The sequence below is a fragment of the Lepisma saccharinum genome, chromosome 6 (genome assembly GCF_977018435.1).
Source record: "Lepisma saccharinum chromosome 6, izLepSacc3.1, whole genome shotgun sequence".
NCBI classification, from domain to species: domain Eukaryota; kingdom Metazoa; phylum Arthropoda; class Insecta; order Zygentoma; family Lepismatidae; genus Lepisma; species Lepisma saccharinum.
The window spans coordinates 39687252-39702420 of NC_139234.1; positions in this window are offsets into that span (position 1 = coordinate 39687252).

Below are 15169 nucleotides of genomic sequence, written 5' to 3' on the forward strand. Positions count from 1 at the left end.
AGGTGAGCTGAAGTTTGTATGGACAACATGGAGAACATGCAGTGGGTGGTGGGATGCCGCGAAAATTATCCTAGAAGGGAAAGATTTATGAGTATTTTGTTAATTGTAGGATGTCATCACTCCACGTTCTCCCCACTGTGAGCACTACTGCCTCCCTGAGAAAAAATCCTTTAAGCAGCCTTGGCTTATATCCAGTCCTTGGAAGTAACGAATTAATTACATTAACAATTGACAAGATTTTCAATTAACTCTAGTTACTTTTTGAAATTAGTAACTGTAACTCTGTTAATCCTCCAAATAACTAGTAACTTCTTTATTTTTTGCATGAAAAAGAATTTTCTTCAGCCGCAAATTCGCAATATTGTCAAGCAAATGCCGAACTGAAAGAAGGATGATTATTAAAATTGTAATAATAATAATAATAATGTTTTTAATTTGTTTGTTTTAAGTACACTTTATGCAAAGAAAGGCTAATTGGTAACTATATCTACAATTTAAAGTTGTTATATTTCCATCACAAAAAACAACTGCACGTGTCCCTACATTATTTATATTAGTACACCTACGACATGAGTACATACACATGCAATCTCCAACAATTATCTTGGGAATACACAACTTCTTGGTTGATCAGCATTCCTACAAAAATAAAAGCCTGATCTTCATTTTTAAGTAACAGAGAATTAGTTTAAACTTTATTACCCATATATTTTTATGTACAAACATATATTAACTAAATTATAATTTTATGAGACTTAAGATGGTCATCGGTGAAAAGTGTTATCGTTGTTGTGAAACATATTTAACTAGTTTTCTCAAATACAATACAATAGTTTAAGTTTAAAAAGTCAAAAGTACGTAGCTACAAGAAATTCTGCTTACCGAGACTACTAAAATTAGATACTTAGGATATCATCAAAATTTACGCTAATATTTTGTTTCAATGTATCTTGGTACTTTTTCTCCTCGTAACCTGTAAATCATTATCTGGTTCTCTGAGAGGTATGCTTCTTGCTGTGCGAGACTCATTCAGTTCAGGACGAACTGAATGTCCTAGGTTTTGGTTAAAAATATCCCTTAAATTGCAACTAACAAATATCTCAATGATTATTTGCCATTCATTAGTACACAAAACAAACAAATCGCACCACAGGAACTGTTTTTTCTTGAAGTTGCTCTAAAATATAATTCACACTTTCTGTCTAATGCATCACCATTTCTTGTGCAGATTATGGACTCTTGATGTCTAGTAAATCATCACCATTGCACGAAGTTGTCTGGAGAAACGAAAAACAATGTAGGCCTATGCACTCCAAATAGCGTATATTACTCTGTTATGTAAATTTCACACAATCCTCATTGACGATTTGTATTTCGTAGCATCTTATCTTCAAGCTGCGATGGTGAACAGCTGCCATTGTCAATCAATTTTGTAGTCCTCGTTTACAAAAGTTCAGCTCCCAAATGCTTATCTGAAAAAGAAGAATAAAAATGAAGTTAACATCGTGTATGAGACAACTTATAATATATTTTTAAAAATATTTACATTATATTGTTACAACCTTAGACAAGTTAAATATTAATAATGAAATACAAAACTCACAAAATAGATGTAAAAATAATGGGTCTAAATGGTACTACAGTGGTTAACGATATTGTTACATTCATAGATGGATTGCTTTGATGTTAAAAGTCCACTTTATGCAAGGCTAATCGGGACTTGACCTACAGTTTAAAGTGGAATCCGAACCAATATGTGCCTCCACCGGGTATCGAACCCAGTCCTCTTGATTACAAAGTGACGACGCTACCGCTGCGCCATCGGGGAGGACCTTACATCCACAGAAAATACAAAATAATCGTTGGATATGTTTTCATATTATGTGGCAAGTACAACCAACGCTTTATGGAGTCAGGTTCGTCCAGGTTCGAACCCTGGTTTCATTGTGTTCATTGTCTTCATTGTCGCAAGAGGTAGAAGATGGAGGTAAAATAGCGAAAAAAATAATGAAATGGAAATTGAGTTCTTACTGTTGTTTTTTTAATTGTATTAATATATTTTAGCAACACTTCACTCGAGTTTTCAAAATCACAAGCTTATGTACATGGTTATTTAGAATAAGAAGTTGGAAATACAAAATTGTTTGACAATAATTATTTCATGTTGTTGTCAAGATACATACTCACACATAACTGTAATTCAAAGCAAACTGTAAGTACACAGACTACTTAAATTCAATAGGATATTGAATTAAATGTACATAATCAAAACAAAATATGATTTCCAGGATGCTCTATGCTATCCACAATTATGTGATTGCCCTTGTACTTTCACAATATGATAGCTAATAATCTTTACTAATATACAAGTATACTAATTTGTAAATTTTCCATGAACATGCAAACTATGGATTGGTAGATGGTGAGACTTTAGTTTCTTAGCTGTCGTACTTTTACAATTTAAGAACAAACCTTAAAGCATGTTATGCTAAGTTATGTTAAAGTTATGTTAAGTTATGATAAACTTTACTTTCTGGCCATAATAAAGGATATTCAGTTCCTTCTTTAATAACATAGCCCTACTTGTTATGTTGCAGTTCTATAGCATTATGGTAAATGTTACGTCAAATAAATATAATATCCAACAATTAAGTTTTACGACTTCATTAAATTTTAATAGCCTATTTCACAAATATATTGTGGATAATTTTGTACCTCTTTACTCAATACAAACAATGGATATTATATTATATATACTATCCCTTTGTAGAATATCTCTATCAAAAACATCAAAATCTTTTTCATTGTTGCGATAGGCTATAGTTAATGAACTATATAAAAAATGTGTACCTCAAAGTAGCATTTAAGATGTATGGAAATTTAAGAAGGAAAATCTGTAGACAAAGTATTAAAGTGAAAATTTACTATTTAAAGAATAATGATTCATGCCTTTGCCCGATTCATTTTGATGGCTTGCAACAATGTACGTACCAGTACAACAATGTTCACATGTTAACCGTTTCTTAGAGCTTGTCTTGTAAAAATGTCTCAAAGAATGTCAGAATTAACTGGCAAATTCAATTAACAAGGGAAAAGAAAGTATGGCTCATAGGCGCCGACTCCATGGGGCTTGGGGGGGCTCGAGCCCCCCAATGTTAGCGATGTGGGGGCAGAGCCTCCCAAATAATTTTGCTTAAGAGGATCTAATGTATTATTTTGCTTTTCTTGTAAAGTTTACTCTGAATTGTGCCACATGAACTTAACTTTAAATACACATTTGAAATATTCTACACCATCAACTTTTGGCGGCTGAGACCACTAAACCATCAACTTTGGGAGGGCTATGACCAGAAACAGCAAAACACATGACTTATTACTATATACTAAGTATGTAATTATGAGTATTATTAAAATTTTTACTAAAAGTTTCAAAAGACGATGTGCATGAACTAGGGTAGTGGATGGGACGTTCGGGCTACAAATGGCTCTCACATGACATTTAGAAAGAAATCATTGATCTATTAGGGAGATCTGTTTTGCGCTCCGTGGTAGCAGATATTAAAAGTCGGGAATATTTTGCTATTATGGTTGACGAAACTTGTGACAGTGACATATCCATCCGTGGACAATTAATATTCTGCATTCGAACTGTGAATAAAAATTTTGATATTTTTGAGGAATTCATGGGCTTTTATGAAATTCTGAACACTGAGGCCAAAACTTAAAAAATGGAGAGAGTGAGTCATTCATTAATTTATTTCAGTGGTCAGAGCCCCCCCAATAATTTTGACAAGTCGGCGCCCCTGGTATGGCTTACATAATAATTAAATGCACTCTTCCCAACTTCTTAATTGACCGCTCATAAAGAATTCTAAGTCCTGAATTTGTAAACGTAGCAACATTGCACTTGAGCGCCAGCTGAGGGTAGCCAACTTTGAGTCGGTCATTCAACTAGACGAAAAACGCTGCTGTGAAATATTTCCAATTTCGCACATTTCATGATCTTAGAAACTATACACCGCTATTATAACACACACACTCAAACAGAAATAGTAAATTGGATTGAGTATCTTGAGGAATTTTTACGATTCTGCGTGCTCGACTTGAAATTAGATAAGTTTGAAACACTGAATAGGACTTTTCTCCACCTAAAGGAAAGTGCCATCAAGTTTGAGCAGAAAGAGGCAAATTTATGAGGAGTTTATGCGACATTTTTTTCACAATACCCTGCATGATATCAAACAGTCCTCAAAAAAATTATGATTTTCACAACTTGTGGAGAAAAATGTGTTTGGAACACAAGAAAATGGATGCTTTCACACACGTCAACATGTTTTTAATTGCAAGTTCTCAGTAGGTTTTTGTAGAGCTGTTGGTTAGAACGTGGTATCCTTGATTTTCGTCAAGCATGAAAGTTCGCAGGTTCAAATCCAACTCTCTCCTCTTTTTTTCCTAGCTGAAAACACGCCGTTGGTATTAGAACACTGTAAAAGTTAATCCGATGCACACTTCGTGGGATGTCCCTTCTGCGCATTTCCCCACTTAACACACACATTATGACCAATTCACATATCGCATGTATTCGGAATGCTGTATGTAATGTTATTTAAGATATGTATGTTCTGCACACCTAAAGTGTTCATTATTTCGTTTCGATATACTAACACACACACACACTGAGAGAATTATGTTAAGCAGTAATGTAGTGCAGTACTGTAACAAAGGGGGATGTTTAAGGTTCAAATGGCTGATTGGTTATGTTATGTCCGTTCCTTCTGACTGATGTTAATACTCTCACCTCCATCTTCCTATGCGTCTAAAACTAATAGCAAATCACCAATTCACGTAAGGAAATGCCTATTGCGACCAAGACTCATGCGGTATGCAAAGCATACCACTGCTTTGTATCCAAAATACTTGTCTTATTTCAACGAAGTATTTGAATTAACAATCTTTCCACTAAATTTGTAATATTCAGAACCAACCCCCCTCAGACTTAGCTCTACCTATCTTGATTCTGCGCATTCGACGTGACACATGATTGCCTCCTACCATCGAAATAGCTTCAGGAAATGCTGCACCTCTTACTGTTTCCTTTCACCTCGTGAAATACACTGACCAAAGTTAATTTCCAAGCACGGTGGATAAACTTTACGCCCAACGCTATACTCTTGAAAAAGAAAAATCATGCCTCCATAGAGAATCGAACCTACGATCACCCTCTTTATTGTTGGTTGATTTGTCGATTTCTTGTTTTAAGTCCACTTTATGCACAGTAAGGCTAATCGGGACTGGACCTACAGTTTAAAGTGGGAACCGAACCACTATGTGCCTCCACCTGGTATCGAACCCGGTACCCCATCCTCTTTATGAACAATCACGCTATCTCTACTCCAAGTAGATCACGGTAAACTTAGCTACCAGTTTAAAGAAGCCAATACATACATGATGTCATGCCTATAATTTTCTCCAGGTGGAGGAGAACCTGTTCAGTGTTTCAAACTGCACATGAATTTCCCTACTTTCAATTTCAGAACGAATAACCGTAAAAAGAAATTCAGCACTCTCATATCTACTTACGAGTTTTGTTTAATTAATTATGTATTGTATTACTAGTTTAGGGTTTCTACCATCATGGAATGTGAAAGAATGAAAATTCACAAGAGCCTTTTTTATTTAGAAAGAAGAACTGTTGCAAGTTGGCTCTGAAGTGATATGTTGCCAAATTTACGAATTCAGGACTGATTTTTTTCAGGGCGGACAATAAGGTGTCGCGAAGAGTACATAGGGATGCACAAGTATTACTTGGTAAATTGTCCATGGCTATTTTTATTAATTTCGCTTGAATCCTATGAGTTTTTTAAGGAATAAATGTTTATGTATACTGGTGTAGGGTGTCAGCAGCTTGTCTGATACTTTTTTAAATTCTTGAAGCTCTCATTGGCTAAAACATAAAATAAGCATGGTAATGGACAATTTGCTTTGGTAATGCTTGTGCAGCCCACTGCACGTCATTTCTCACAACAAACAGAGTGTCACTAATTGTTGGTTGCCTTGGAGATAGGTCGTGGTTGATCTGAACTCTGTTATTGTTAGGAGGCAACAATACTTGCATGTTGTTTCTATAGAACTTATCATCTTAAAATGAAAGCTGTTTTGTCATGAAACTAAAAAAAATAGATCTCAAAATTCAATAAACGAAAAATATATGTAAGTAAGGATTATATAATAATAATAATAATAGAAATTGAACATGTTTGTTTTTTGTTCGCTCAGTAAACTTCAAGAATTCGAAATTTCATTTGTATCAGGAATTTTATTTTGTTATAATGAGGGGGTGTGCATGGTAAATGGCGTCACAGAAACATGACACGACTATAAAATTCAATCACTATTCAATACATATTATTATTAATAATGGACAGCCACTTGACTGAGCTAATTAGTGATGAACTAAATATCTGTTGATTTTCATTTTCTTAATAGCAACACAAAATATTAGTACCCATGAATATTTCCACAAAGATTTAAATTAAGACATGTTTGTTACGCTTGTAAAGGAAGAACGTAAACTTTTTACACAAATTTTCGAGCACTGTATACTGTGTGAAAGTACGTTTTTACTACTGTTTCCTTTAAGCTTCGTTAATTTTGACAATGACGTCAAATTTATTAACATTACTTATATAAACAAGACAAACTTTTGATGAAATGAATATTAAAATATTTATTTAATTAGTTGCTGCCATCAACAGAGATAAACTCCTATTACAGAAGGTAAGTAGACATTTGACACGTAGCACTCAAAGAAAGGCGATAAAAGAGAGAGAACGATAAAAGAGGGGAATATAGAGAGACAGAGAGGATAAAGACAGTGAGAGATCATAGATGATGAACAGGAGAAAAAGAGAAGTGGATATAGAGAGATAGAGAGGATAAAGACAGTGCGAGATCATAGATGATGAACAGGAGAAAGAGATGAAGGGAATGAGAAAGAGAGAGAGAGAGAGAGAGAGAGAGAGAGAGAGAGAGAGAGAGAGAGAGAGAGAGTGTGTGTGTGTGTGTGTGTGTGTGTGAGAGAGAGAGAGCGAGAGCGAGTTGAATAAGTGGTAGTTGATAGAAGAATATTCACACGACACACAGAGAGAGAGGAAATAAGAAAGAGGGAGAGAGAGAGAAAGAAAGAGAAAATGAGAGAGAGGGAGAGTTGAGTAAATGGTAATTAATGGAAGAATACTCACACAAAACATGTTTTGTTCGGGAGTCGAGCCCTGTGGTCAGTTTGAAGGCGAGAACGAAACCAAAGATGATTATTGAGAATATAGGAAGAATCAGCAAGAAAGTTGATCCCCCCGTGGAACTGTTGTTGTGTCCTGAATTTTTCCAAACAAGGAAATGCCCGATGTTGTTTTCAAAATGCTAGAATAGGACTGTGACACCCTTTGTCCAGTACATTAACTGGTTTCTAACAGGAAGGTGTTTCAAAGATAGCGTAATGACACACTTTCTTGGATCTATGACCGTTCATCGACAAGAAGTGTATTTTCTATTTTGATTGCGATTGTCTGTTAATATCCTGAAGTGTTAACGGGAGACGCACTATTTCGGAAGATTGACTTCCCCAAATTTGGTGTCGTCTGATTAATAATGGGGACAAACATGGACAATGTGTTTGTGGAAAATTTTGTGCACTGATGACGTTGAAGTAGCCACTGTATCGACAACAGTATAAAATTAGATGATTGTCACCATCTGTCACATTTCTGAAAGAAGCTCAAGAAGACGCAAGCTGTATTTGCCGACTTGCATCTCTAAATTAATAACAGGTAAGACTGCAGTAAATTGTTATAATTTTTACTGATTAATATTGAATTGCGTATTTGAGATAAAAGTTTAAATCGAATTTTGTGCATTTTGTTAACTTTTTATTAGACTAATCGCGATGATGATGATGACAAAATTAAAAATGGCTTATCGAGTTTATTTTATGTTCGGATAGGTTAATCAGGACTGTGTCTATATTTTAAATTAAGATCCGAACCAGTGCTGCTTCTAGACCGATATTTTAATATAAGACATCGGTCGCAGTGAGGGTCCACGAGTGGGAAACTCCACAAAGATGCGAACTTGGAACTTTCTGGCACTGTATTATGTTAACCAACCGCTACGATTCGGAGAATGTTAGCAAGACATCTGAATGTCTTTCAAAATAAAATTTGTAGTGATTTTATTGATTGATTGATTTGTTGTTTTAAGTCCACTTTATGTTCAGGAAGGCTAATCGGGATTGGACCTACAGTTTAAAGTGGGATCCGAACCACTGTGCCATGTGCCTCCACCAGGTATCGAACCCGGGACCCCTTTGTTACAAAGCGACGACGTTACCACTACGCCATCGGGGAGGCCTGTTGTGATTTTAGTTTAGAGCAAAGATGAATTGAAAAATTTACCGAAAACACTAATATTATTATTTTTTTTCTTTTCAGATTAACACTGCAGAATCGCCCTTCTATTTTGTGTGAAGCATATTTGAAAATAAAAAATCGGTAAGTAAATTTTAAAAGAACACTATTTTATTTTAATTAATGATTCAGTGAACATTGCAATGAATATATTTATATTATTTCTATGCATTCATTACTGCTAAGTTGAAAAAGCGAGTCAGTATGCAATATTTTTCTACACAGAGATTTCCTTGAATACATCGCGACGATGAGGCTGAATGTTGACAAGATTAAAACTGTTTTATTAAGTTTATTTTATGCTCGCATAGGATAATTGTGACTGGATCTATATATATATATATTAAATGTAGATTGTATATAGTGTGTGCAATGTTTCTACGCCAAGACACACAACACAACTATCACTGTATCATCGAGTATCAAGAGTCAAACATAAAATAGGATTTGAACTTAGATTCTTTTGGCATTGTAGCACGCTAACTATTTTTAACGATTTTGATTTTCATTGGTTGATTGATTTGCTTTATTTTATTTTGTGTTTTGTGCTTTTTGGCTAATTTACGATGATGGGGATGAGTGATGATGGGATGAAAAATTGATGAATGGACACTCACAAACATTTATGCCCAAGCGGGACAACTAGCGTCGGAGCGCGATGTGCTAACCACTCGACCACGGGGTCCGACATTTTTAACGATCTTGAATTCTATGCTTTGTAGCTAACTTCCCCGCCTGGAAGAATGTTGACAATGCATGTAAATAATTTTCAAATACAATTTGTTGCATACGATAATCTGTTTAAATTTATTAGAGTTTTGATTAATTGAACAATGTACCGAAAACACTAATATTATTTTTTTATTTTCAGATTACTTGTGCGGATCCTTTTTTCTATTTTGTTTGAAGTGCATTTGATAATACGAAGCGGTAAGTAATTTTTAAACAAGAACAATATTTTTTGTTTTATTTTTAATAGTTTCAGTTACAGCGTAGTGCATATAATTATTTTATTACTATGAAAACTAGTGATGTTGCTTCGGAGTTTACTACTGAGCGTATTGGGGGGCGGTGGAAGATGAAATGTGTTAATTACATTTGCAATAGAACAGTATGTATTACAGTGAGGATTTTTTCTTTACTACCCAAGAAGCTAGCGTTATTTGAAAGAGATAGATATTTGTAATTAGCAAAACAGAGAAATTTGAAGAGAATTGCACATTTACGACTCGAACCTAAGATTTTTTTTATTTTGGTGTGTACCAAGATTTTTCTTTTTTAATTTCATGTTAGTTTTCTGCCATTTTTGGCTAAACGCGACGATGAGTGATGATGTGATGAAGGGATATTTACAAATATTATTTTTGCCTAATTTGGGGTTCGAACAAGGGACCCCTTTGGCGCGCCAGCATTGCTAAAAAATAACTTTTGTAATCTAATGTCGCTTCTTTCTACCGTTGGGTAACCGCGACGGTGAGGATAAGTGATGATTTGATGCAATTGATGAAAGAACAACAATACAAAAACCGGGAATTGAACCCAGGATCTCTGTGCTAATCATTTCACCAAACGGTAAGATATTTGGGAATCTTGTCTTCTGGCATAAGGTTATGTGCATCGGAATATAATATTGTGTCAACCATGTAAATGTATGTACCTTCACGGAAATTTCGAAGAGGGCGCCCCCTGCGGAAATTTTCGTGAGTATTTCTAAGCGTGTGTGGCGCTGTGGTTTCAATTTGCGCGGATCATCTTTTCTATTTTGTTTGCAGTGTATTTGATAATACGAAGCGGTAAGTAATTTTTAAACAAGAACAATATTTTTATTTTTATTTTTAATAGATTCAGTTACAGTGTAGTGCATATAATTATTTCACTACTATGAAAACGAGTGATGTTGCTTCGGAGTTAACTATTGAGGGGGCGGTGGAAGATGAAATGTGTTAGTTACATTCACAATAGAACAGTTTGTATTACAGTGAGGATTTTCTTAACTACCCAAGAAGCTAGCGTTATTTGAAAAAGGTTTTTTTTTTTTTTTTTTTACTACCCAAGAAGCTAGTGTTATTTGAAAGAGATAGATATTTGTATTTAGAAAAACAGAGAAATTTGAAGAAAATGGTGCTGGCGCATTTACGATTCGAACCTAAGACTTTTGATTTTGATGTGCACCAAGATTTTCTATTTTTATTTTATGTTATTTTTTCTACCACTGTTGGCTAAACGCGACGATGAGTGATCATGTGATGAAAGGATACTTACAAATAACATCTTTGCCTATTTCGGGATTCGAACAAGGGACCCCTTTGGCGCGCCAGCATTCTTAAAATATAACTTTTGTAATTTAATGTAACTTTTTCTACCGATGAATAACCGCGACGGTGAGGATAAGTGATGATATGATGCAATTGATGAAAGAACACACAGAAAAAACACCAATGCAAAAAAACAAACAAAAAAAAAACAACAGGAATCGAACCTAGGATCTCTGGTGCTGTGCTAACCAATTCACCAAACGGTAGGATATTTGGGAATATGTTTTTTTGGTTATGTGCATCGGAATATAATATTGTGTCAACCATGTAAATGTATGTATCTTCACGATAACTTCGAAGAGGGCGCCCCTTTGAGGAAATTTTTGTGAGCTTTTTCTAAGCGTGTGTGGCGATGTGGTTTCAACTTTTTATCCCATTTTAAATTGTAGGTCCAGTCCCAATTAGCCTTACTGTGCATAAAATGTGAGTGATGATGTGATTAAGGGATACTTACATATAATATTTTTGTCTAAGTCGAGATTCGAACAAGGAACCACTTTGGCCGCCAGAATTCTTAAAATATAACTTTTGTAATTTAATGTCGCTTTTTCTACCGTTGGGTAACCGCGACGGTGAGGATAAATGATGATATGATACAATTGATGAAAGAACACCAATGCAGAAAGCAGGAATCGAACCAATGATCTTTGGCACTGTCCTAACCACTTCACCAAGCGGTAGGATATTTGGGAATGTGGTCTTTTGGCATAAAGTTATGTGCATTGGAATATTATATTGTGTCAACAATGTAAATTTATGTACCTTCACGGAAATTTCGAAGAGGGGCCCCCCTGCGGAAATTTTCGTGAGTCTTTTAAGCGTGTGTGGCGCTGTGGTTTCAATTTGCATGCAAATTGAAACCAAATCGCCACACACGCATTATATTTGTGTGTCCACAAGTGTTAGAAGTTTGATTAGTGATTGTTACTTTGTATCGTTAAACAGGAACTTATTATTCTATGTTTGTAGGAGTTGAAGAAGAAGAAGAAGAAGAAATTTACAACATCCACTGCGTTCTATTGGGATATACTTTATATTCTAGCTGCAGAAACGGTCATAATAGAGAACAAAATGGATCTGCCTATAGAAATGTATGTAAAAATTTTCTCGCAGGTTATTGAAACTGAACCCCTGGAGTCAATTTTTACTCTAAAAACACTTAGTCCAGCATCAGAGATAGCTGTAGAGATGGTATTCTCCGACTACTGCTTTACCAATTTGGGATATCGTATACAAAATATCCAAGACTTTTACAAAGTGGGGAAAGCCCTGGATGATGAACTAGATGTTATAGAGAGGGATCGCCTCCCTTTTTTGACCCGATGGACTGAATCATGGTTTATGCGCAATGCTCAAATAGCTGGTTTAGTGACAAAAATCCTGCGTTTGTGTGAGTTGAGAAAATTATGTCAGAAATGGCGAGTGTTTGTGAAGTAGAAAAGTAGTGTGTTTTGATTTCTCAATTATGTCAGAAATTGTGAGTGTTGTAAAAATATGAAGTAGCATGTTTCTGATTTCCTGCAATTTGGTTTTCTGACTATTTTGTTTATGCATGTGGTATATAATTTGGTGATTCATCTATATTAATCTCACCCAAATATTCAATAAAATATTAAAATATCGGTCTAGAAACACCAAGCACCAGTTCGAATCTTAATTTAAAATGTAGACCCAGTCCTGATTAATCTATCCGAACATAAAATAAACTAAAAAACAAAACATTTTTTAATTTTGTCATCATCATCACCACGATTAGTCTAATAAAAAAATTAACAAAATACACCAAATTCACAATAAACTTTTTATCTCAAATACACAATGCAATATTAATCAGTAAAAAATTGTAACAACTTACTGCAGTTTTATCTGGTATTAATTTACAGATACAAGTCGACAAATACAGCTTGCGTCTTTTTTAGCTTCTTTCGGAAATATGACAGCTGGTGACAATCATCTAATTGTATACTATTGTCGATACAGTGCCTACTTCAACGTCATTGGTGAACAAAATTTTCCGCAACCACATTGTGCATGTTTGTCTCTATTTTTAATCCGACAACAGCAAATTGGGGAACCTTTATGGAAGAATTCCAGCGTCGGCTAAAATGTAACGCCTATGTGATGTACAAACTTTGGTAGAGTATTTTTTATATATATGTATATATACATGATTCTGTTATATTCTATATTTGTATAACATATAAAAATAAACTTTTTTAAAAATACACCAACTCTTTCATTTGCTGTGTTGACCTATTCTCTGTAAGGTTTGTATTATTCTGTGATTAATCAATAAACAGCTTAAGCAACGCGCGCGCGCGCGCGTGTGTTTGTGTCGGTTCACAAGTGTTTAGAAGTTTGATTAGTGATTATTACTTTGTATTGTTAAACAGGAATTTATTATTCTCTGTTTGTAGGAGTTGAAGAAGAAGAAATTTACAACATCCACTGTGTTCTATTGGTATATATTTTATATTATAGCTGCAGAAACGGAGATAATAGAGAAGTTATTTGAACCAAATAGATACTTGTATTTAGTAAAACAGAGAAATTTGAAGAAAATGGCACATTTACGATTCGAACCTTAAATGTTTCTTATTTTTATTTTGATGTGCACCAAGATTTTTTATTTTATGTTATGTTTTTCTGTCATTTTTTGGCTAAACGCGACGATGAGTGATGATGTGATTAAAGGATACTTACATATAACATTTTTGTCTAAGTCCAACACCAATCATTTGTCGAGCAGATAACTGAACAGTAAACTGACTCTCGAAGACAAATTTGAAAAGGTCAAATTGTCCCTGGTTCGAGACTTGATGGAGCATTCGCCTACGAACATCTCAATTTCACCTCATATACCTATTTCATATTTTGATAAGAAAAACCGTTGGAACAATTTGTGGGTGTTTTTTTAAGTATGGTAGGGGAAAAATGTTGAGAATGGTAGAGAGTAAAGAAGTGGGTGATGGTTGGAATTGTACATTGAACAAACGTTTCACAAGGTTGAGAATTAAATAGTATCCAAGAATGTTCCAGGGTGTATTAGAATTTTGGAAATCTCTTAGATTATACCCTTCACTGCACTATTGCTTTTTTTCCCAAGAGAGAGAGAGAGAGAGAGAGAGAGAGAGAGAGAGAGAGAGAGAGAGGTATTTGATTGGCTTGCATGAACAATTTTTGGTCGTCAGTTGTATAAAAAGGCAATGATTTTTGTTGTATTTGCTCAGTGGTTAATAATGCTTCCGTTCAATCACCCGTGTACCATTATTATCAGTGGTCCGTCCAGGGCCGGAAAAACACAATTCACACATAAGTTGTTATCAAATTGTAATTCAATGTTCACCCAAAAATTTAACGAAATTATATGGTGCTATGGTGCTGTGATTCCGAAATTAACAAACAGTCAAAATATACGGTTCCATCCAGGAATTCCCAATATGGATAGCTTTGAAATTCAAAACAATAGTCTAATTATTCTTGACGACCTCATGGGTGAAACGAACGATGATGTGGCTAATCTCTTCACAAAATACGCTCATCATAAAAGTTTAACTGTTATTTTTATTTTGCAAAATTTGTTCCCAAAAAGTAAGCGAGCAAGAGATATTAGTCTAAATGCACATTATGTTATTTGCTTCAAAAATCCTAGGGATAAATTACAAATTCAATATCTTGCCCGTCAGATTATGCCACATCTTAGCAAATCTGTGGTTCAAGCATTTGAAGATGCTACGCGTGATCCTCACACATATTTACTATTCGATATGACGCAATCTACCCCTGATGCCTTGCGAATACGCAAAAATATTTTCCCTGGAGAAACTATGCATGTATATGCTCAACAAAAAGACATGTTCAAAGCCTTTAATATTCAGTTCTAGTAAAAATGCAGAAGTTGAAACATCACTTCCATGTGCTTCGCGCACTTTGTAAATGTAAGCCCAAAAAACGTAAAGTTATGCTACAACAGGCATCTGGAGATGTCATACGTACTATCTCTCAAGTTGCTAACAACACTATAAAAGGAAATGTTAAATTATCGGATCGTCAGAAACATAGATTGCGAAGACATAAAAACATCTTGCGTGCTTTAGCCCAAAAACGTGTGTCTCTGAAAAAGAAACGTAATCTATTGCTGCGTAAAGGTGCTGGTTTCTTACCTTTTTTGCTTGGACCTATTATTAGCGCTATTGCAAGTGCCGTCGCCGGTGGTGGTGGTGGATCATGAGTTCGCAATTAAGGAAACTTATACTTGTACCAGAAGATGTAGTCGGTCAAGTTCAAGCTTCTGTCCAATCAGTACAAAATTTTCAATCACTTCTCGATTCTGAAATGCACCATGTATTATCTAGAAACGATATAAATATTCATGAAAAATGGAAATTGTAC